General features: G+C 38.8%; 1 protein-coding gene and 1 non-coding gene across 3 annotated transcripts in view; one reads left to right on the forward strand and one right to left on the reverse strand.

The window, feature by feature from the left end:
- Positions 1-24,444, forward strand: part of LOC135711780 (neuronal acetylcholine receptor subunit alpha-7-like) — a 321,984-nt gene that overhangs the window by 77,127 nt on the left and 220,413 nt on the right. The window lies entirely within an intron of this gene.
- TRNAC-GCA (transfer RNA cysteine (anticodon GCA)) lies at positions 5,080-5,151 on the reverse strand. Its single transcript has one exon. It is a non-coding gene; the product is annotated as a tRNA-Cys (tRNA).

Consider the following 24,444-nt stretch of genomic DNA (forward strand, 5'->3'; position numbering starts at 1 on the left):
GAACGCACACATATCCAGTATTGGTTTGTTTACAATCTTTTGCTGCCAGCTGCTCTAACAATTTCAGTCGAAAGAATTGTCAAAAACTGTTTTGAAACGCTTTTACAAAGCTTCAATCTTCTCTAGTGAGAGCGAGTATTGTCGGCAACCAGTTTTTCTTCGGCAACCGTTCAATTTGAACTGCATGTAAATCTGCTGTTCTATTATCGGCAACTCGAAATCAGCTACAATTTGTAGTGCGTGTGTTTCATTTCAAGAAAACCCTGCTAGATTGCTTTTTCTCAGTGGTAAAAATATAGTCAAATTGAAGCTGAAAGCATAAAGAATCGTTTGCATGCATTCAGCGAAGTGTTTTCGTAAGAAAATCCAGTGAAAATAGTGTTTCAATTTGGGTTGCCGAAAATAGTCTGTCATGCCGAAGCCGTCATTTCCCCTAGCACTTTTAGGAACAGATATCTTAGTTAGGAAAAGTAAGCCGTTATTTTATTCTCAAATGTCTTGAAAAGTATGAATCCAATGCATTTTGCTGTTTTAAAATAAATACAGTGTTTACGTTTAAAACCTAAATTTTGTCAATGAAAATGCACTGTGGACAAGTAAAATGCAATGAACACATTTAAATGAACAAAATTTAGGTTTTGAACGAAAAAACTGCTTTTGATTCTCCAAAAATCAATGAAGTATTCTTTCACCTAATAAAAAACATATCCAAACCACGCGGAATAACCCGCCTTCACGGCACAGTACAACCACGAGAGAAAAAAGGAACCACGAGCGCATTTTTGAATGTTTTTCTATTTTTCCGTATCTAAATTTTTGATTTTCTGAACGAACTAAAAGTGCTCTCTGTATAAAACCGCTTTAATCAATATTTTGTCTGTCATCCATTTTCTATTTGTGGTCGCGCTTATAAATGCACGATAAATCGTTCCACATAAACAAAAGTGAGCGCACAAAACTTACACTTTTTCCGACATTCTCCAATAATGAAGTGACCTGGCGGAGATAAAACTGATCGAATAATCGGTCCGTCCGCCATATTTGCTTTCTCAATGTTTGTTGCTTTAAATTTATAGGTTTTACCGTTGAAAGTTCGATGTTCTTCGATAAGTTTTTACATCGCGTGGAGAATAATACCCTGTAAGAGAAAATTAATCCAATAAACGTGTTATTTTATGAGCTTAATCATGCTCATATAATGTGCATGATTTTTAATGTAAAATTAAAGTAAAACATAGTTTAAAGCGATGTAATTTTAAAATTGCTTTGGTTTACTTGTCATGTAAAATTCATTATTTTTTGCTGTTTAGGTGGCAGTATTCCAGAATTGGCCTTACATATGTGGTATATAATAGCTTAATAGTGTATGGGTCTTCGAAATAAAGACTGAACCTTTAAATGAAGCCTAGCATTTTGTTTGCTTTACTAATGAGAGTATGAAAATGTTCTATAAAAGTTAGTTTGGAGTCTAGGATTACCTAAATCTCTTACAATTTTGCATTTTTCTACTATTATTACAATTATACCAATGCAAAAATGGTACAGGCATCGAAAGCTCTCAATTAATAACTGTGGAAGTGCATCTGGAACACTAAGTTGAGAGCACGCAATAAGCTAATAGTAACTGATGATGGTTTCACACGACGTCAACATTCATGTCGTATTTTTTTTTATGAATTCAACATATAATTATAAAAAATGCATGATTAGGGGAAAGATCTACCTTTCTTGTTTCTAATAATAACATAAAAAGTTAAATATTATGAACAAATGATTTTATAAAACGTTTTTATTCAGCAAAGAATTATGATGTTGGTTGGACCTAAAAAATGATGATGGTTGGACCTATTTTTGTAAATGCTGGTTTAGCCCATATTTGTTCAAAAACTTTGTTTAGAGCGTATTGGTATCATGAAAAAAACCCCTTTTCATACAGTTTTTATGAATTTGCTATTTAAAAAAAAATCAAGAAACTTGAGTTTAATTTCGTTTTTAAAAAAGTTCACTTTCCACGCATTAGCTATTCATCATGGCTCATTTTCGCGGAAATCATTGACCCGATTTGGAAAATTTTAAACGTCAAACTATAGGTATTGTGGTCTCATTGAAAGCTATCGAATATTTTTGGAATCGGTCAACTGGTTCCGGAGACATGGCCAGAACAAGTTCCAAGGTATATGGAACATGGACCTAATTTTGACATGGAAGAAATAAAACCTATCATTCGATAACAAGATCAATAACAAAATTGAGTGCCTTGGACCACATTGGCCACTTCCGGGTATGTTCTGGGTGCCCCCGGGGAATTAATGGGCTTAAAATGACAAAATATCAGAACTTAATTCCGGTTTTATAGTTTTTTTTCTCCCAGGAGTTTTTTTTTTCGAAAATAAGTTTCAGTTAGCAATTTTTAGTTTGTTAACATTTTATTTCAAGTTAATTCTCACACAGAAGGTGTATGAGAAGTGCTTAATGTAAATTCATATTAACAGATTCTTTCGGCGCTTTCGTGGTAGTTCGGAAATTGGTGGTTACCCTTTCAGCCAACCTGACGATGGAATTCCTCCTTTAAATTTACGCCCAACTAGTGACGCAAGGTCTTTAGCAGCTTCCCAGATCTTTTTGGCAGTCTTGGCACAAATCAACAGTCAACACTATTTCCCTTCCATATTTCTTGCCTTGTGGCTTCCCTTAATTTTTGCGTGAAGTGTCGTTTTCGGAATATTGTACCTTTTCTGTGCCTACGCGGTAAGTGATTTATTTCTTACTAAAAGAACAGCCTCTTGAAGATTTTCGACCGTATAACTCTTTTCTTTAGCATTTTTTCAATCGAAGAAACTGATCACTCGGCCAAAACGAAATCGAATTTCAAATCAGCTGCGCTTGAAGGATGTAGAGAAACCGAAGCGCACCTAGCGGCCGTTTTAGGAAACACATAGGTCCAACCATCATTATGCGTAGGTCAAACCATGATCATATTTATCTATTCGAATTTGGTCAATTATTCAAACATTTTAGTGAAACCAATGGATAAATGGCGTATTAACGTGTTGTTTACACCTTAAAGCAGTATTTTACTGCATGAAAATAAAAACACATGTAAAAAATATTCCTTTTTTGTGTGTTTGAAAGTAAGGCATGATGACGAGCAAATGCGTGGAAAGTGAACTGTTTTGAAAACACATTGAAACTCAATTGTTTTGAAGTTTTTTTTATATAAAACACCCATACAAATTGAAGAAAAAGAGTTTTTTTTTATGATAGTAAAGTGATCTTTAAAAAAAAAAAGTGAAAATTTACTAAACTAGTGATTGAAAAAATAGGTCCAACCATCATCAGTTTTTGGATAGGTCCAACCAGAATCAATTACCCTATGCGATATGCAATGAGCTTGAAATGCGAAGAAGAAGAAAGAAGATGAAGTAGACTTTTTACTACACCAGGTGTGAAAAGCCTGGAATTCTTCTGCATCGCTAGAATTACTTATTTCCATAAAGAGCTTCATGTCGTCTGCATATACAAGCAGTTTTATTTTTTTAAGTATGTAGGAAATGTCGTTTATGTACAAAGTAAAAAGAAGCGGGCCTAAATGAGACCCCTGGGGTACCCCAGAGGTGACTGAAATTGGTTCTGAAAGTTTATTTTGAAAGCGGACTATTTGTTTACGATGTGTTAGGTATGATTGAAGCCAATTCAAAAGTCCAGGCTCCATTCCTATTTTCTGCAATTTGAGGATTAATAATGGTATGTCGATGCGGTCAAATGCTTTACTGAAGTCGGTGTATAGCGCTTCAACGTGCTTGCCACTGTCCAACGCTTTAAGAATGAAAGATACATATTCTAGAAGATTAGAGGTAGTTGAGCGACCTTTAAAAAAGCCGTGCTGTTTACTTGTAATTAGATTTTTCATCTGCTGAAAAATATTGCCGTTTACGATTCACTTAAAAAGTTTTGGAATGCAAGAAATAATAGCAATTCCACGATAATTTCGAATGTCTGATTTTGCACCTGATTTGAAAATAGGTACCAAATAAGATGATTTCCTAATTTCAGGGAATTTTCCATTTTTCAGAGACATTTTGAAAAGACGCTCTAGAGGAAATGCGAGTTCTTCAGAAAGGTTTTTCAAAAATATGGGTGCGATGCCGTCAGGTCCAGACCCTTTCGACGCGTTTAAGTTCTTTAGTGCATTGAGGACTTCATGTTGAGAAAGTTGGTTGACAGAGATATTTTTAGAAATTTCAGGAATGAATGCAAAGAAATCGTAGTCACGATCTTCTTCGGAAAATGTGGTGTATTCCTCTTGGAAAAAATTTGCAAAGAGATTGCAAATTTCAGAAGAATTCTCACCTAAATTTGCATCCAAATTCATTCGCGAAGGAAAATTGCTACTTTTTAATTTTGTGTTTACATATTTAAAAAAGGTCCTAAGGACATGACTTGACTTTATTTTCGACTTTGCGGTTATCATCCTCATATGCAGAGTTGATATCTGTATTTAATTTGTTGCATAAGTTGTGATAGTTTGGCAAATTGGTTTCAGTTTTTTTCTTTTTTGTTTAGTTTATGAGCTTTCTGTTTTTTATTCTTCAAATTTTTCAGTTGTGGGTTGAACCATGCGGGTAGTTTAATGTTTTATGGTACAGTTTCTAAAATTAGGGCTTTGAAGAATTGAGTGAAATTTTTCAACTTCAGTATCGACATTTCAATACTTATTAAATTTTGCCAATTTATTGTACATAGTCTACGTTTGGCTTCTTCGTAATTTACTTTATGGTATTCCGGCACTTCTTCGTATTCCCAGTCGCTGGAGGAAGAAGAATTTTGTACGAAGATTGAGTATTCAATTGCTGTGTGAAACACTTCATTTTTCCATAAGGGTGCTAATGATGTATACACATAGAAGTCTTCATTACAATTTGTAAATAAAAGGTCTAAATATGAGTTTTGTTGATTTTTTACATGGTTAATTTGATTAAGACCAAAATAAGATATTTTGTCGAATAATAATTGTAATGTTTCGTCTTCACCTACGACTGGGAGTAAAAATGATTCACAGCTTGATAAAAATAATCAGCGAGGGGGCACCCGGGTTTGAACCGGGGACCTCTCGATCTGCAGTCGAATGCTCTACCACTGAGCTATACCCCCATGTTGAATAACGGACTCAATTATCGCATGATGCACACTTAATTTATAATAGTGAAATGATTATAAAAGGTAAAAACAGCCATCGTTATCTCAACTATCATCATCAGGAACATAAAAGTACACATCCTGGAACATCCCATTGCCGAAGACTTATCACTGTTATAATTTTGTTGTTCAGGTGCGTTGATGTTTTTGGGAAGCTAATTGGGACGTGAAGCGTATTTATTACTGATGGCTTTGAGTAGCGATATTGTACATTTAGATAAAAAAAAATATCTGTACGTCGCTAATTAATTGACAATCAATGTGACTACAGAAATGTGACTGGCATTATTTCCGTAAAGGTCGGAAGTAAGTTCGGAAGTCAGAAGTCAGACTGCCGAACTTTAATTTTAATTATATATTATAAACTGTATTGCTCGAGATGAGGTTCACAATTAATCTTATGGTAAATTTATTTCTAAAGAAACTACATCAACAATATGTTTTCAATACATCATCAAGATTTTACCATACAAAAACAATAAACGAAATGGTTTTAGCCATATAATCGTTCGTTAAAAAATGATCATATTTCAAGCTGAACATTGCATTAGTTCCTAAGTAACATTGACAGATTCTCTTCGTTGACTTTCTCTTTGTATCCCCACGGCCATGCAAAGACATTCCCAAGCATTTTCAGCACACAGATCGATAAAAGAAGCTTTTATCTAGCATCTAATATGACAAACACAACACGAAACGCTTTTGTCATCATGTTATTAACGCAAGAGAAAGTCGACGAAGAAAAATTGATCAATGTTACTTAGGACCTAATTCAACGTTAAGCTTGATTTATTGTGAAGATACCTAGTGGTAGGGTTACCATATCAAAAACTTGAAAAGGAGGACATTACATTTGAGGTTTGTAGATTAAGGAGGACAATGATTTCTTTCTTAACATTAAAGTAGGACAATGAGTTTTTATCAAACTTTTTAATAATATGTCCGCTATCACAAAATTCATGATTTGCAAAGGTACAAAGCAACCTGATAATTTTACCATTGATTCAGCATAGGACTCTAAGGCCGCAGCCATGGTGGGAGCGAAGAGGCGCGCTAAGCGTTCTATACAAAAGAATTCCTATTATTGATAAATATTATTCCTTACATTCGATTTAACGCTTCGCGTGCCTCTTTCCTCTCAGTATGGCTGCGGCCTAAACAAATCTAGCGTAACCATTCAAATCGTCGTACTTGCTTTTGTAAACAATCTCTTCAATCGACGGTTTGTCGTAACTGCTAACTCACCCACGCAAACAAACACCATCGTCAGGTAGGGGAAACTTTCGCCTACTAGCTGGTGTTGTTAGTTTCTGTGAGTGAGCTTGCAGTTGCCACAAATCGTCGATTGAAGTGATTGTTAACAAAATCAGATACGTCAACTTGAATAGTTATGCTTGAAATACCTAAAATCCCATAGAACCAGAACGTCAAAATCGAACACATGATAGATTTCATCTGTGTTCCATTTGGAGAATTTTAACTTAAATTTGACAGATAGAAAATTTTCAAATAAACCTGCTATTGTACAAGACCTGTTTCTGGCAGACCAGGAATCAATTTTGACAAACAACTCGAAAATCACACGATCGATAACAGAGAGATTTCCGAACATTATAATTTATTTTCAAAATGTCAAATTTAAGTAAAAATTCAGAAAAATTGATGAATTTTCATTGACACTAAATAAATAAAATAATTTTCCTATGTTGTTGATCGTCCGATTTTCGAGAAATTGTTTTTCAAAATTGATTTCTGGTTTGTCTGAAATAAGTCTAGCATAGCTGGTTTATTTATTAATTTTCCATCTGTCAAATATAAGTTAAAATTCCCAAAAGGACCGCAGCCTAAATTTAGGGGGAGTTGACCGCTGTAGTATGTTTAAACAAATAAGCTCTGCAAACAACGCTCTTTGAAAACAATTGTATGAATATGTTACTGGAAAAAATGCAAGGATAAAAAAGAGGACATTTTTGGGCATGAGGAGGATCTAGAAAAATATTGAAAAGGAGGACATGTCCTCCTTTAGGATACCATATGGTAACCCTACCTAGTGGTACATAGAATTTATGGTAAAGTTCGATTTGACATAAATGTTATGACAAAAATCAGTACTTGGACCATTGCATTTATGATGTGATCAATTGGTTTTATTGCATTGAAAAAAAGGTGCCGTGTATCTTTAAGTGGTTACCAAAACTGGCTTAAAACGCAAAAAAAATCGCGGTTGATAACCCGAGCAGAGTCTGAGATAAAATCAAATAGAAATTGATGATGGTCTTTAAAAAAGCCGAACGAACCATCTGAATAAGTCCAGTAAAAGGCCTCCCTGATCTACGATATCTCACAACGCCTGAGCTGAGTAAGAAAATAACTAACTAAAATATAAGTTAACGCTCTTTCTAATACATTAACTAACTGAAATATTGCCACCATTTTCTGCCAGACGCCTTTCTACGCTCGGGCCTCACCGAGGAAATCGATACGTGTCTGACTGACCTCACCCTTTTTATTTTCCGGCGAATGAAGCGACCAAAGTTCAATCTCCCCATACCTGAACCTGATGCGAAATAATACACTTCGCCGGCAGTAAGGTACTGCGGCGGATCCAGAAAACGCTCGATTTTAGCCTCCCATCTTTATCACATTAACCCGAAACCTTCGTCAAAACCATCTCGGCAAAGTAAAACCGACAGTCTACCTTTTTCGCCTTCCAAGGAACAACGAAATAACGGAAACTATATCGGTATCGGGCACACTCGGACGATGACGACGAAGGTGAACAACGCGAAAAACGAACCGACGACCGCAAAGCCAGGAGCAGTTTCCTTCGTGCGTAATGAAAATCTATAAACTCCTTAACTTTACGAGGATGACTTGCTTGGGAGATGCTTTTGGGTCATTTGTACCTCCTCGCCTGGCGCATCAACCGTCCTCAGCTGTATGGAGTGGTTCCGTTCCGACGTCCTAATCTCCGGATAAATCGACTGCAACGAAGAGATGGAAAAAGAATTAGATTGAGGTCACGTGGTGTGGGGTGTGCCATCAGCATTCGAGCTTTTGTTGGTTGTAATTTTCTTCGAATCAAGTTGACCTGGGTCCGACATTTTGCGATCTTTAAAGGAAGAAAAGCCACGTTCAACTTTAATGCGAATAGAAGTGAATGAATGGGGCCAAGAAAGCAATCAACCAATTTTGGTAATTTTCTCTCGATTATAGCTCTTTGTGCGGAGTGTTGCGCCATGCTTCTCGAAACGAGTCCTGAAAATCGAACCACGTCGAAAATAGAAAAATTGTTGCATCCATTTTCGGCTTTCACATCCTGAGCAGTTATTTAAAAAAAAAAGATGCTGGCAACAGCAGCAGTGAGAAACATGATCAGTAGAAATGTTTCTAATTTTGTTTGGTTCCGTTTCGGAATGCTAGTCTACGTGATTGGATTGCCAAAATCGGTGGCTAACAACTGGAGTAATTGCCAAATAAATGTGAAGAACAAAGATCTTTGCATAGCTTCAGTATACGTTCCACCAAGAACCTCCATTAGCCGTAGTCAACTCTGGAATCTAGTTTCGATTCTTCCATCCCCAGTATTAATTCTGGGTGATATGAACTCCCATGGTACTGGGTGGGGCGATCTATATGACGACAATAGAGCGGCTATTTTTTACGATTTATGTGACGATTTCAATTTGACTATTTTGAACACTGGTGAAGCGACACGTATAGCAAAACCTCCGACTCGAGAAAGCCGACTCGACCTATCTTTGTGTTCAAGATCGCTATCATTGGATTGTCTGTGGAAGGTTATCAATGATCCCCATGGTAGCGATCATTTGCCAATCATCATTTCAATAAAGTGTGGCCCTCACTCTGCAGAACCATCTCGGGTTCCATTTGATCTTACAAGGAACATCGACTGGCAGAAATATGCAACGGCGGTGACAATCGGTGCCGAATCAATAGATGCGCTTCCACCATTGGAAGAATATCGATTCCTAGCCGATTTGATATACAAAAGCTCACTGGAAGCACAAAAAAGAAAAGTTCCAAGTGCACCCTTTAAAAGGAGACCAGCCACACCTGGTTGGGACGAAGAATGCACAAAATTGTATGTAGAAAAATCTGATGCTTTCAAAGCTTTTCGTAGACACAAAACCTCCACTTACTTCGAGGAATATTCAAAGCTTGAGACAAAGCTGAAACAATTAATCAAAGCAAAAAAACGCGGTTATTGGCGCAATTTCGTCGAGGGACTCTCACGAGAAACCTCAATGAAAACCTTGTGGAGGGTGGCTCGCAACATGCGTAACCGCTCATCTTTCAATGAGAGTGAAGAATACTCCAACCGATGGATATTCGATTTCGCTAAAAAGGTCTGTCCGGACTCAGCTCCAGCACAACACATTCTTCGAGAAGCGTCTCCGAGCGGCAGCTCTCTGGATAGACCATTCACAATGCTGGAATTCTCTATGGCTCTTCTTTCATCGAACAACTCCTCACCGGGAAGCGATATGATTAAAATCAATCTTCTGAAAAATCTCCCAGATATCGCTAAAAGACGCTTGCTAGATTTATTCAATTCCTTACTAGAAAACAACATTGTACCGCCTGAATGGAGACAGGTCAAAGTAATAGCCATTAAAAAACCTGGCAAATCAGCGTCTGACCATAACTCATACCGTCCGATTGCTATGCTTTCGTGCATTAGGAAATTGTTGGAGAAAATGATCCTTCGGAGACTCGATCACTGGGTCGAATCAAATAACTTGCTATCAAATACACAGTTTGGGTTCCGCAAGAGCAAAGGAACAAACGATTGTCTAGCGCTGCTTTCCACAGATATTCAACTGGCCTTTGCGCACAAGGAGCAATTGGCTTCAGTATTCTTGGACATTAAGGGGGCTTTTGATTCAGTTTCCATTGAAATTCTGTCAGACAATCTGCACAGATGTGGACTTTCTGGAATTTTAAATAATTTCTTGTACAATTTGTTGTCAGAAAAGCAAATGAACTTTTCTCTTGGAAAACTGACAACTTCCAGAATTAGTTACATGGGCCTGCCCCAAGGCTCATGTCTCAGCCCTCTTCTTTATAACTTTTATGTCAAAGATATCGACAACTGTTTGGCAGAACAATGCACGCTAAGACAACTTGCAGATGACGGTGTGGTTTCCGTAAGAGGTCCACATGCCGTGGACTTGCAAGGACCATTGCAAAATTCCTTAGATAACTTGTCTTCTTGGGCTATGAATCTAGGGATCGAATTCTCGCCGCAGAAAACTGAACTGGTAGTGTTTACTCGAAAGCGGTACCCAGCCCAAATGCATCTTAATCTTTTGGGCAGAAACATTACTCAATCATTGTCTTTCAAGTACCTTGGGGTCTGGTTTGATTCAAAGTGCACTTGGAATGCCCATATTACGTATTTGAAGCAAAAATGTCAGCAGAGGATCAACTTTCTCCGTTCAATTTGCGGCACATGGTGGGGTGCTCATCCGGGAGACCTCATAACGCTTTATAAAACAACTATTCTCTCTGTTCTAGAGTACGGCTCTTTCTGCTTTCTCTCGGCAAGAAAAAGTCACCTAATAAAATTGGAACGAATTCAATATCGTTGTCTGCGTATTGCTCTAGGCTGTATGCACTCAACGCATAACATGAGTCTCGAGGTTCTGGCAGGAGTAACACCCCTCCAGAACCGTTTCTGGGAGCTCTCTCTCAGAATACTAATCAAATGCGGAGTGACGAACACACTTATAATTGCTAATTTTGAAGAAATTCTTGGGTTGAACACACAATCTCGATTTATGAGAATCTACCACCACTACATATCGTCGGATATGTGTCTTCCTTGTTATACTCCAGACCGTGTTCACTTCACCAATCGCAGTTCCTCAATTGAATATGATCTGACCATGAAACAAGCAACTCATGGGATTCCCGATCAACTTCGACCTATTATTATCCCACGTATTTTTACTGAAAAGTACCAACAAGTCAATTGCATGAAAAGATATTTTACAGACGGGTCCCGTCTCAATGGATCCACTGGCTTCGGTGTCTTCAATGAAAACTCTAGCGCCTTCCGCAAACTTCAGGAACCTTGTTCCGTTTTTGTTGCTGAGCTGGCAGCAATCAACTTCGCATTGGGGATGATTTCGAACATGCCCGCAGACCATTACTTCATCTTCACGGATAGTCTCAGTTTGATTGAGGCTATTCGGTCGATGAAACAAGGTAGGCACTCATCTTATTTCCTTTCAAAGGTAAGGGAGCAGATGTGTGTGCTGGTCGAAAGATCATATATGATTACCTTTGTATGGGTCCCCTCACATTGCTCAATCCCAGGCAATGAGAAGGCGGACTCTCTCGCAAAGGTGGGCGCGCAGGAAGGCGAATTGTATGACAGGCAAATTTCACACGATGAATTTTACCATTTAGTGCGTCAGAGTACCCTTTCGAGTTGGCAAACCGATTGGGACACTGGAAATCTTGGACGGTGGTTACATTCAATTATTCCTAATGTTTCTTCGAGAGCGTGGTTTAAAGGCTTGGGCTTAAGTCGTGACTTCATTCGCGTGATGAGTAGACTTATGTCCAACCACTACTCGCTAGATGCTCATCTCAATAGAATAAACCTCGTGGACAGCAACATCTGTCGGTGTGGAAACGGTTACGATGACATCGAACACGCAGTTTGGCAATGTACGGATAATGACGCCGCCAGAGAGCGACTTTTGAATACCCTCGAGGCCCAAGGAAGACAACCCTATGTTCCTATCAGAGACGTGTTGGCAACCCGTGATCTCTGCTATATGCAGTCCGTTTATGTTTTTCTTCAAATGTCTAGTATAAGAATTTAATTCCTTTTGTCTTTTGTCTCTCTTTATTAGTTTTTGTTTGTCTTGTCCCCCCGTCTCGATGAGTCTCATCGTCGCCCACTGGTCACCCACCATAGCCGGTCGAACTCCGGACGAAGCTAGAACAGCACTACCGTTCATACTGGCGAAAACGCTCTGATGAGACAACGAAACCCTACCCCAAGCTCCTCCCCTGATCCTATCCTTCGAAAATGTACCCTTCTAACCTCGAGTAAGCCGCGAGTAATCGGCCCAACTCCTACTAGACATAGAATTAAGTGAATTTTGTTACACACAGTGAACAATGAATTATCGGCTCCGTAAAGCTAACGCGATTGAGCCTTCCAAATAAACGAACTAGATAAAAAAAAAAACAACTGGAGTCGACCTATTTCAGTGATACTTTAAAGCATTCATCACTCAGGAGCTTCACAATTGAGCAATCGTCACAGTTCTTCTTCTTGGCAAAACTAACTCAATCACATAAACTTCCCATCAAACGGTAGCCCTCCCGAGGGAGAATATTCGCCCACTCTTTCAACTCCATCATTCAACTCTATGCTTTCACATTCTGTCCGTTTTCCAAAGCTCAGATCTGGGAATAAAATTGACCCAATCGAATCTGGCCGCATTCGATTGCATAATTTACGACCAACATCGCCACACCCACCTACCGGAGCATACACAACCTTAGGTTTGAATGTTCGTTATGCGATTCACGGAAGCGCTTCCTTTCTCACTCTTAAAGCACAGCAGCTCAGCTTAGATTTTCTTGGGTGCAGAATCCCGTGATCCTTTTTTGAAGAACCACTCGTGCAGAAAATGCCTCACCACACCGTAAAAAATCCATTTTTTCTCGTCCCCGTTAATTCCCGAGATTTGGCTCTCAAGCTGTGTTGGGGAAGATGGTAGGTCCGCCCACACATACACACGTGACGTGTCAACCGCAAACTTTTGGATTTAGGTACGGTTCTTTCTGGATTCAAATATTCGGACTGACGCACACGGGAGGATTTAGGTTCGGTATCTTTAAAAAATGGTGGCATATATGTTGATGGGATGCACACAGGAGTAGGTACAGGACGGTACTTGTCATAAAATGGGTTCGGTAAGAATAAGCGGGGACGACAGAACTGGGAATCGTTTTTTGACAGCAGCCAAGCGTGCAGTTGATTCATCCGGTTTTTAGTAGGGACTGTCACTGGGTCAGTTTTATTCGTTGTTTTGCATGCCTGTTTGGAGGGGATAATTTTTCTGGTGGTCTATTTGCTTCCCAAATGAAATGCTCCAATGCACGATTATCTGAGATCGTTTTGGCGAATGGTTACTATTAGAAAAGTATAATTTTTATTAGGTTCATAAATATTAGTTATGGGATTTGCGAATTGTAAGTGTGTTTGATCCTGAAGATTCATAATAATAGTACTGAAGGGCACCATTTATCTAGATGGCACATTTCCATCATTCAAAGTGATTTTATGTTACTTCATACGCTAAGTTTGCGATTTTCAGAGTTAGTTGGAAATGCTATCTAACATGAAGCTTTAGTGTGATAATTTATTAGCTAGAGAATGGTCTTAGAAGAGGGTAGGTACATAGTTCGTTAAGAGTACGGCAGTATTAAAATTGAATAGCAGTTGAAAATGAGTCAAACGCACACTCTTTGTCTAACCCGTACGATGTACGCGGAGATTTGAAGTATGTCGTCAAATTTACAGGCAAAAAGTGTGCTCTAGACTTTGCTCAAACACTGCCTGTGGCTGTGAAATAGTTCTAGCGACGTTTCAGCGAATTGCATTATAACACACCATCGACTGGAAATGCTTTCAACAACGTGGGGCTTTAAGGTAGTGATGAAACGTCGCTAGAAATATTCCACAGCCGCAGGCAGTATTCGAGCAAAGTCAAGCGCACACTTTTTGTCTGAAGACATACTTCAAACCTCCGCGTACATCGTACGGGTTAGGCAAAGAGTATGCGTTTGACTAGCACTGTTGCATTAATAGCTCATTTTCAACTGCTATTCAATTTTTATACTGCCGTACTCTAGCGAAACTATCTACCTACCCTCTTCTAAGACCATTCTCTAGCCAATAAATTATCACACTAAATCTTCATGTTAGATAGCATTACCAACCAACTCTGACATTTCCATCATTAGCCATGCTTATTCTGCTAACTGTTGAACCTGCTTTCAATTCGATAGACTTTTTTTTGGCACACTCCCAACATGACACTTACACTTTTAGGTGGAATTTCCTTTGTATCAGAGTGAATCATACTAGCGGAGGGAGGCATTTGTTTTTGTGTATGATGTATGGTAATTGTCTTCCACTCATTGTAGCACGGAAACTTAGTCCGATAGCAGTGGGCGCTCCTCACTGTTTGATTTGATCAAGCTTAATTACCTCTGTACCGAACCGTGGGTTGCTGTGGTAGCCTATTACCATGGAGCATCTCAACGACTTCGATTTGGCTGATGATGTTGCGTTATTAGCACAACGGCGCTCTGACATGCAGAGTAAGCTCGACGACATTGTGGAACACTCCTCTGAAGCAGGTCTAACCATCAACGTCAACAAGACCAAATCGTTGGATGTCAACACGGAAAATCGTTCCAATTTCACGGCAGGCAGTGGAGAAAGTCGAAAGCTTCCAATATTTTGGCAGCCAGATAGCGTCGGACGGCGGCACCAAGAGCGACATAGGTGCACGGATTAAGGAGGCGAGGGCTACTTTTGCCAATTTGCGAGATGTATGGAGAGCGAATCAGATCAGTCAACGCACCAAAATCCGAATTTTTTACTCGAACGTGAAGTCTGTGCTGTTATACGCCAGTGGTGTGTATCAGAAGCTGCAGGTGTTTATCAACCGATGCCTGCGGTACATAATTCGTGCCTGGTGGCCTCACAATTGGATCTCAAATTCCGAGCTTCATCGTTTGTGCAACCAGAATCCGATAGAGACCGAAATTCGTGAACGGAAGTGGAGGTGGGTCGGCCACACACTACGACGGAGCGGAAACGAAATCTGTAAGCAAGCACTGGACTGGAAACCAGCAGGACATCGCAGCAGAGGCAGACCCAGAGGCTCGTGGGGGCGGAGCCTAAACAGTGAAATTAAGAACGTTGACCGAAATTTGACTTGGGCACAGGTCAAGGCCAAAGCTAGTAATCGCCCAGGATGGAAATCTTTCAGGAAGGCCCTTTGCAACCCTGGAGGTGCACAGGATCGTTTAGTAAGTAAAGTAAGTTAATAACCTCTGATTGTCCTGAACATGTCACTGTATGAAGGGCCAAAAACCAATACGCCTCCACGGGATGATAAAGAATCTCCTTCCAGCCACATGATCATACAATTGGTCAAAAAACGAGCCGTCCTTAAGAACGATACTCCAATGATTGTGGAGAAGAGCCCCGTCCTTTTTCCACGAGATGTTAACAACAGAGAGTTGACAATTTCACTCTCCCCATCCAAATCGCTTCAATTGGGTGCCCTGGTTGTCCCTTCCCTTCCCATCATTTATTGGTTCATATAATAATATAATGTTTTATATGCATATGCTATCATTTTGTGAAAGTATATACGGTGACTTACCTTTGATGATGAAGTAACTTACCTAGCTGATAACCATCTTCCTTCTTGTCTTTTGTTGGCCTTCTTGTAGGTGGTTAGTCTAATGGGATGGGACTGCCATCTTAGGTGTAGCTTTCGGGGAAGAGCATTTCTTATTCAGCCGCTGGATGCCAGTCATACGCTTTTTGAGCCGCACCTCCGTGGTGGACAGACGCTCGGAGGCGAAGCATTTCCTCTACCACCGTGCTAGGGTTATCACGCCAGTGTTCAATTTGTAACTGCTCACTTTGCTATTGTCGGATTGAAATTGCCCAGGCTACGTCACCCAGCTGTGTCCATGTTTCAGCTGGGAGTCGTTTGAAATCATAAGACTAGTGGAGGCGTGAGGTACACACTTAGAAAAAACTAATTTTACACGTGATGGAATCCATCTATAACATAAAATATGAAACGTAAACAAACGTGCCTTGTAATTTTAAGTGCTCCGAGACTGAACAGTTCGTTGCTTGATGAAAAGTGCGTTTGATTAAGCGGTTAACTTCGATATAACATACATTTTGATTTCACGAATGTATGTTATATCGAATTGTATCTTATATCGAAGTATGATTTTTAAATTAAGAAACACATTTCATGTTGCATTATTTTGATTCTTTCATTGTTTTCTTACAAGTTAATTCTTTAAGAATTTTCGGAGCCATTTTTGTGAATTTGTTTCGATCTGATTTAAACTTTGAATGAATGTGTCTAAGCCACTGGTCCTATATCAATAACTAAGAGGAAGAGGAGACAATTGCCTTCTTACTCTTTTATTTCTATCGCTATCGCTATCTCTACACGGTAAGAAAAAAGTACCCAAAATTGAGTTCCTTTCACTCATCACGTGGCTTCCGTGGGGCTAGGTAAAATTAAGTTAAATAAGAAAACTCAATTTTGAGTAATCCTGAAGTTGACAAAAAAATAATAAAACTGAGCAGGCTGGAACCGAACCATGGACGTTGAGATTACGGGGCCTGTGTGTTGACCACTCGTCTATCAACGCTTGTGAAAATGAAATGGTTAAAGTCGCATAAGAGCAACCTCAATTAAAATAAACTTATATTTGAGTTTATTTATTATTACTCAATAGTTGAGTAAATTTTAACCAACGCCGCTTTTCTGATTTACTCAACGGCGGACCTCAAATGATAGAACCCAACGTTGAGTTTTTTTTTAACTTAATTTTGAGTATTTTTTTCTTGCCGTGTATATCTATCTCTATCTCTATCTTACGCACTTCAAATCGACCAATCACGAGCTGGTTCGCGTTTGACAGAAAAGTGGTTCGTTTTCGCCTCCGTATTGTCTCCTCTTCTCTAACACCGTACCAAAACATCATGCTCTGTTCGAATGAAACCTCAGACCATTCGAATCGAAACATCGAAATTGCTTTTTCAGATGATGCTCCTCTCGAATACAGGATGAACATTGATACGAGAAACGAATGGACCTCAGTTGAAATTCGTAATGCTCTCTGTAGAATGATTGTCATCCCAAATTGAAATGCATATTGTACTGATTCAGCCATAACGCAAATCCTCCAAATCGATTATGTATCGACTGGCTGTTCCTGGCTATTCAATATGGAAATATAAACAAGCGAACTATCAACCCAATTTTAAGCATTTGCAAGGCATCCTATTATTAAACTGATATCCTCTAAGCACTGTATGTTGTGCAGCCAATTTTCAAATAATTATCATCCTTTATTTAGAGGACAGTTATATGGATGCTCGTCAGCTGATGACGAATTCAACCATAAGGCAATCATCCAAAATTCGAAATCATATTGCTAAAGGGCTCGACCAATGCAATAATCATTCAAAGTATTGCGGATGTTTTCGTTCAGTGTAGATCAATAACAGAGTTTGACAGAAACTTTCATACAAGGTGTATATAAAACATAGTAGAGGTGGGAATATTGTACGCTGATCTGACTATGTTTTAAAATCAGTGTCAACTTCAACTGCTAATTTCTCGTGAGTAAACGCTCATACACATTTTATTTAAATGAACAGATAATGACAGATGCACACGAAGGCCGCCATTACCGAGTGTGAAAAGCTAAATACCTACCTTCATCCGTTGCTATTAGATAGTAATTTGTGATTAATTACTACCTCTTAGATAAAGGATGTGTCTCGCTCCAACAGACCAGAGCTCTCCTGGCCACGTCCTTGCATCTGGTGGGGAAAGGCGAGGAATGTTAGTCCGACACTTACTTAAGAGAGATGCAGGGAACTCTACGACCCCTCATAAGTGTCACGGGAAGGGTGGATTTTTGTTAGTAGGATACGCCCTGCCGGCGTTGCTGGCAAACGTTGTATCAAGCATTTAATAAACAGAAGCTGTAAGTAGTTTATCTGTCCATTGTTGCTGCCCATTGCCTAATCATATTATTCAAAACAGTCTTCAGATTTTGGAATTAAGAAACGTTATCAGCTCGATCCTGTTGCTCCTTTGCGCCTGAACATGTTTGTTGATCCTAAAAATATGCACAATTCATTCTGATGTGTAAAAGATTATTAATAGTATGTTGAATCGTAGATTAGAATGAAGATTCGCCATTGGCCTAACTCCCACTGTCTGTGGTATTATGGATACAATCTGCCTGCAATCATTTATTATGAATGCAAAGAAGCTTGAACCCGGGAGTTAGAAGGTGACAGCTCTACCACAGCTTAAATAGCCCATTTCAAGAACGCAAGCATTCCGAAGCTACTTTCACACATGTTAAGCCCCGCTCCAATACATTATCGATGCAAGTATACACCATTGATAATGTACTGAAACGTTCAATCAAGCAGTAGTGCAATACTTGATTGACGCGTATTTAGTAAGTTTTAAAATGATCGTCTTGAATGAGATGGATATTTCCTATCGAGGACAGAGGAACGAAAAGGTAAATAAACTTAGCTGAGCGTAGCTACGCGTAGGTTAGAACAGCCGACACCACATGCAACGCATAGGAATTTGAAAATTTTCACTTAATGCACTTTTCAACATGACTTCTGTAGTTTCAAATTAACACTTTTTAAAAATGAAATTGTAAATTTATAACATTTTCACTAGAACGAAAACGACGCAGCAAAATAAAAACACGTCATTTTCACAGCGTGGCCTACTTCGATCCGGGAAATTCGTTGGCCGAGATGTGGAAATAATCCTCAGGATATTTATTTCAATGATGACCACCAACTGCTCAAGATAGATTACAATGAGTGAAGTTGCTATGTTGTTCGGAAGACCAAGGGCGTCCGAAAGGGAGGCAGTTTAGTTCGGGATTCAGACGCTGCATGGCGCTAGTGTACATGACATATTTAGCATTTTTGGATTTGTTTTATCTCGTAATCCCGACCACCTAGGAAGTTCTAGTCTTCACCGAAGAAGTTCATAAAAGCAAAGGTATTCGGAGGGTGGACATTGGTTCGGATTTCTGTCACTACGTAGTGCTAGTGTGCATGTTAATTGATTCCGAACTTTCTGAAATGATTAATACTTTTCTGAAGTGATTCAGTATTTTCCGAAGTGATTCAGAATTTTTCTTAAATAATTCAGTTCTTTCCGAAATAATGCAGTACTAGCGGAAGTGATAACACATGTTTTTGGAATGATGTAATACTTTCTAAAGTAATTAGAAAATTTCTAAAGCAATTCAGTGCTTTCCGAAGTAATTCCGAACTTTTCTGAAGTGATTAAGTACTTTTTTAAGTGATTCCAAACTTGTATGAAGCAATTTAGCACTTTCCGAAGTGTTTCCGATTTTTTTCTGAAGAGATCAAGGATTTTCTTAAATGATTCTAAATTTTTCTGAAATGATACAGTAATTTCTGAAGTGATTCACTGCCGCTCATGGTAAGTCCGTCTCATAGCACAAATCTGCAAGCCAAGAAAAACGCGTTTAAAGTTTGCTTCTCACCATTGCTTCTTAAGCAATGGGACAACCCGTTTGGTAATTTTTTCAAACTTTTCCAGAACAAAGTTGTTGAGTTGATCCAGTATTATGAATGTATGCGTGATTAGCTACCATATTCATTGAAAAAAAAAAATCAGTTTTGCCAAAAATGCAAATGGGGCCGACTTGCGATGAGCGGGAGTTCAGTAATTGCAGAAGTGATTTAAAAAAAAACTTTTATAAACTGATTGAGTATTTTCCTCAGTAATACCGAAATTGTATGGAGTGATTCAGTACCCCCCCATCCCCACCCAGAAGTCTAATCACATCTAATCTAACACCAACACAGCAGGTTCATGAAAGCATCCTGGAAAATGACAGATATACCTCCATCCTTTTTCTTGTCTATTTGGTATATTTTGTACATCAGAGATGCGCAAAATATATCAAAATGGCCAGGCCTACTGTGCAGCATTTAAGGGGCAAGATGATTCAAAAACATTTAAACACGATGCTTCAGAATCCAATAAATGGATGAAACGTGGACATCTCGTACCGTACGTTCCGTTGTATTGTAATCTATAAATGATTGGTCGTTGGGAGCATCTAATCTAAAAAAGTTAAATGATGCTTGATTTTCCTCGAGTGGTTGGGGCAAAGGCACTAACTCTTGTCTTAGCTCTATATGGCTTATGGTTATAGCGCCATTACTCGCTTTCTGAAAAGAGAAAATTGGAATAAAAGGCCGTAGGAGAAAAGAAAAGGAGGAAGAAACCCTAGTTCTATCTTCCCTTGTGTAAAAACTGACAAAACGGGTATCTAATCAATCTACAGGAAAAGTTCTAGTTAGTTCTAGAGCTAGATTTCAGTAGAGAGTAATAGATCGAAAATAGACTATAAATTTAAGAACATATAAATGAAAATAAAGGGAAGATCTCAGCCAGTTTAATTAATGTTGTACTCTTACTGTCCTACTGCACTTCTGATGAACCGAAGGCACTTCCAAGACTTTTCCGGGTTATTTCCAAACTAGTTCAAAAATTCTCAAACAAATCATGATCACAAAAATGGAACTTTAAGGTACAAAACATCAAACGTCTAAAACCAGAAAAAAGCACTAGGACGACTCTCTTGCCGAATGAACCAATTGGCAAATCTTTGTTGGAACTTGGCCATACCCACTCGTTCCCAACCTTTGACAATAGCGCACTCGACATTTGATTTCTCATCAAAATACAGCACGAAAGCGGCTATTCAAAATAATGTCTAAGACAAAGTTGTAGAAACCGAAACAGGTGAATATATAAACAGGAACTAACTCACCAAATAAACGATGGCTTGCCCGTGAATCAAAAACTTGGAAGACTGTTGCATCTCCTTCATAGAAACTCTTACACAATCCGCCTCCAATCCAATCAGAATCAGCTTTCCAACCGCCTAATAACAGTTTTGACGAAAAGGATGCTGATAATAAAACACATTGAAATGCTTTTTAACCGATCACTGTTCACAACACTGTTCCGAACTTTTCTGAAGTTATTCAGTTCTTTTTTAAGTGATTGTGAACTCTTTTTGAATTACTCAGTGCTATACAAAGTGATGAAGTACTTGCGGAAGTGATAAAAAAGATTTTTGGAATAATTTAATATTTTCTGAAGTGATTCCAAAATGTCTAAAGTAATTTAGTACTTTTTTAAATGATTCCGAACTTTTCTGAAGTGATTCCAAACTATTCTTTAGTGATTCATTTCTATTCAACGTGAATCAGTACTTGCGGAAATGATTTCAAACTCTTCAGATAATTCTGAAATAATTTCAATCGTTTCCGAAGTAGTTCAGTACTTTCCGAAGTGACTCCGAACATGTCTAAAGAGATTTAGTACTTTCAGAAGTAATTATAAGTTTTTCTGAATCGATTCAACGCTTTCCTCTTCTGAAGTGAATAACGCAACAAACATTGGAAGCAGAATAAGAGCATATTCCTGCAAAAATGTGCTTCTTTAGCTAAAAAAAAATGGCTTATCCAGCTTATAATCCGCACAAATTGTTTGTTGGGCAGTGTTTTCTGAAATGATTGAAATCTTTTCTAGAGTGTTTCAATACTTCCTGAATTGATTCCGAACTTTTGACGTAGGACTACGTCTTTGATTTCTATATGTATGGGGGTACCCTTTGTGATAACCTAAAATGAAACATGTAACAAATTAAGAAAGATTTTGAACGTTAATAACTCAGCTGCCCCTGGTCCAATTTCAATAATTTTATCACCAATCGACCAGAAATATGGCTACGCATCGATAACAATGCTTCCGAATGTCGATTTTCAACAAGAAACTATTGAAAAACAGGTAAATGTCAAGCATTGCCCAAAAGCGTCGAATTAACTAACAAATCCACCAATTACCTACATGCATATGCTGCTTCCCTAGCACAGTCGTCAGAGAGTAGTAAGTAGACGAAACAAGTCGAAGTGGCATTCGCCTCCGATCCTCGGGCGCGTGCGAATAGGGAGGATGGAATTGCGTAATATTTTGCACACTCATCGCCATACTCAGAACCACACGCTCCCAACGACCACACCACTGTGAGGTGGTGTTCGGTTGTCGAAATTAGTAGCAGCAGTAGCAGCAGTAGCAGTGCTTTCGGCGTGTGGCGTTGAAAATTGTTCTTCAGTAACAACGAAAGGCTGCCTGCAAGCAGCGAGCTGCAGAGCCAACATAAGCAACCATCAAAGGAGGAAGAAGCTGCACCACTATACTATGGATCGGAATCAGTCGCTGCGGGTCGTCATCTATGGCAAGCGTGTCACCCTCGCTCCAAACGACTTACAGCTCGACAGCCTCATCCGTGTTGAACACCCAGCTCAGAATTACTCAACCATCACTACAAAACGGTTCTTTTCAGGGCCACCAAAAATGTGTTAAAGAGTATTATTTGGACATTGGTCAAAGGTCATCAGTTCCCGCAAGCAGCTAGCTATCACGGCTCAGCCTGTATATAGAAGGTGTGGAATTGTTGGCCTGAATATATTGGTGCAATTAGTTTTTTCTCGGCTTTCATTCCGCACGATTCGTTTCTTTCGTTTAATCAATCACCCTTGTAGTGACGTCGAAAAGATTGTTTCAATCGGAGCTTACATATGACATTTGATGTGGATTGTAGAATTTTTTGTATGTTACCAAAATTTATGAATGATTTGCCACTAAATGTTGAGATAATTTATTGATTATTGAATTATCACACTGTATACCATTAAAAAGCAGCCTGTTTGTGAGTTTTTGCCTGTTTGCAAGTAAGGAGTTATCATAAAAAACAAATCGCCAGCTGGTATTTCCCGGCGACTTTACAAATAAATAAAATCAAACAAAATCATCATGCAGAACTAGCTAGGATTTGTTTTACTTCATATTTCACATAATCGCTTTCAAGTGTTAAGACCAGTGGTGGCACGGGTACTGGAGTTTAACGTTTTTTCCATAACATTTAATACTTTCCGCAATGACCATAGTGAAGACACACAAACACAAACTGGCAAGCGGAAAAATGTCATGACATTTCTAAACTGTTTTCTGCAGGCGACAGAACATTTGCACACAATGAAGCAGACAAGACCAGCGACGCGTGCGACATAAATTTATGTCATGTAGAATTTTGCTGATTTCTGGCCAATTATAGCATTTATTTGATGTTCATTGCATGGAATTATGAAATTAGAACGAATACTAACCACTCATAAGCTTAGATGTTAAAATCATGCGTAAATAAGGTAGTTAATAATTTACTGTCACACGCAAGCTTGCAGCTAAAATGTAATTTCAATAAACTGTTTGAAAAATAATGGGCTACGACATTTTTCCTATTCTCTATCTCCACCATTTGCTTGTAATGTAGAAATACATGACCGCCCGTGTGCTGGCTGTTTTGTTTTGCTCTGGACGATGGTTTTGCAAAAAATGTACTGTTGCCACCTCTGGTTAAGACATCGTCTCCCGCAAAGTTTACATTTTTTCCTCTACCAACACATACATCAGAGCTAGATAGATCTCCACAAGATCTATAGAATCCACGCAATTTCAAAAAACCAAAATGCACAGCATTACGGAAAGAGGTCAGGTTTCGACCAATAGCAGATAGATTTTAATTCTAAACAAGCCAAACGATTGGAAATTTATCTACCAATCTGCTGAAATGAACACGTAGTTAATTTTCAATAGGTCAGTATTGAATAATACCGAATGTCAAACTGTTGCAATGGTGATCAAAATTATCACCGAATGTCTGAAAACAGCGCATTCCCTAACACAGACTTAAAAATCGAATTTGATGCGGTCCCACTGAACGGTGCTCTTTCAATCACCGTAAGTGGTGGTGTCCAGTCCAGCAGCAGCAGCATCAGGAGTGCTTTCAACAACAACAACGAAAGGCTTACTCAACCATCACTACAAAACGGACCACCATAAATTTGTTAAGAGTATTATTTGGACATTTGTCAAGGTCATCAGTTCCCGCAAGCAGCTAGCTATCAAGGCTCAACCTGGTCTCTATAGAAGGTGTGGAATTGTAGGCCCGAATGTATTGGTGAGATTAATCATCGTCCGACCATTTTCCAGAACACGCTGGTAGGAAGTGTTATATAATTTGAGAGAAGTAGGAATAATTCGCTTTGGGTGTTCAAGCCAAACAAATCAAATTTTTGAGAAAATTAGCTCTCACGTTCAATCTCTCGAAGTCCCTCCTTTTTTACATATACTGCACAAACGATACTTTCCGCCCCGCCCCATTCATATAATTCGGAAGGAAATCCTATGAGGGGTGAATTAAATACACTTTAATACCAAAATGCAAAAACTTAAAAATTCATAAATAACAAAAAAAAATCAA

The sequence above is a fragment of the Ochlerotatus camptorhynchus genome, unplaced genomic scaffold (genome assembly GCF_037179485.1).
Source record: "Ochlerotatus camptorhynchus isolate MF236.1 unplaced genomic scaffold, CSIRO-AGI_Acam_v1.1 ptg000442l, whole genome shotgun sequence".
Taxonomy (NCBI): domain Eukaryota; kingdom Metazoa; phylum Arthropoda; class Insecta; order Diptera; family Culicidae; genus Ochlerotatus; species Ochlerotatus camptorhynchus.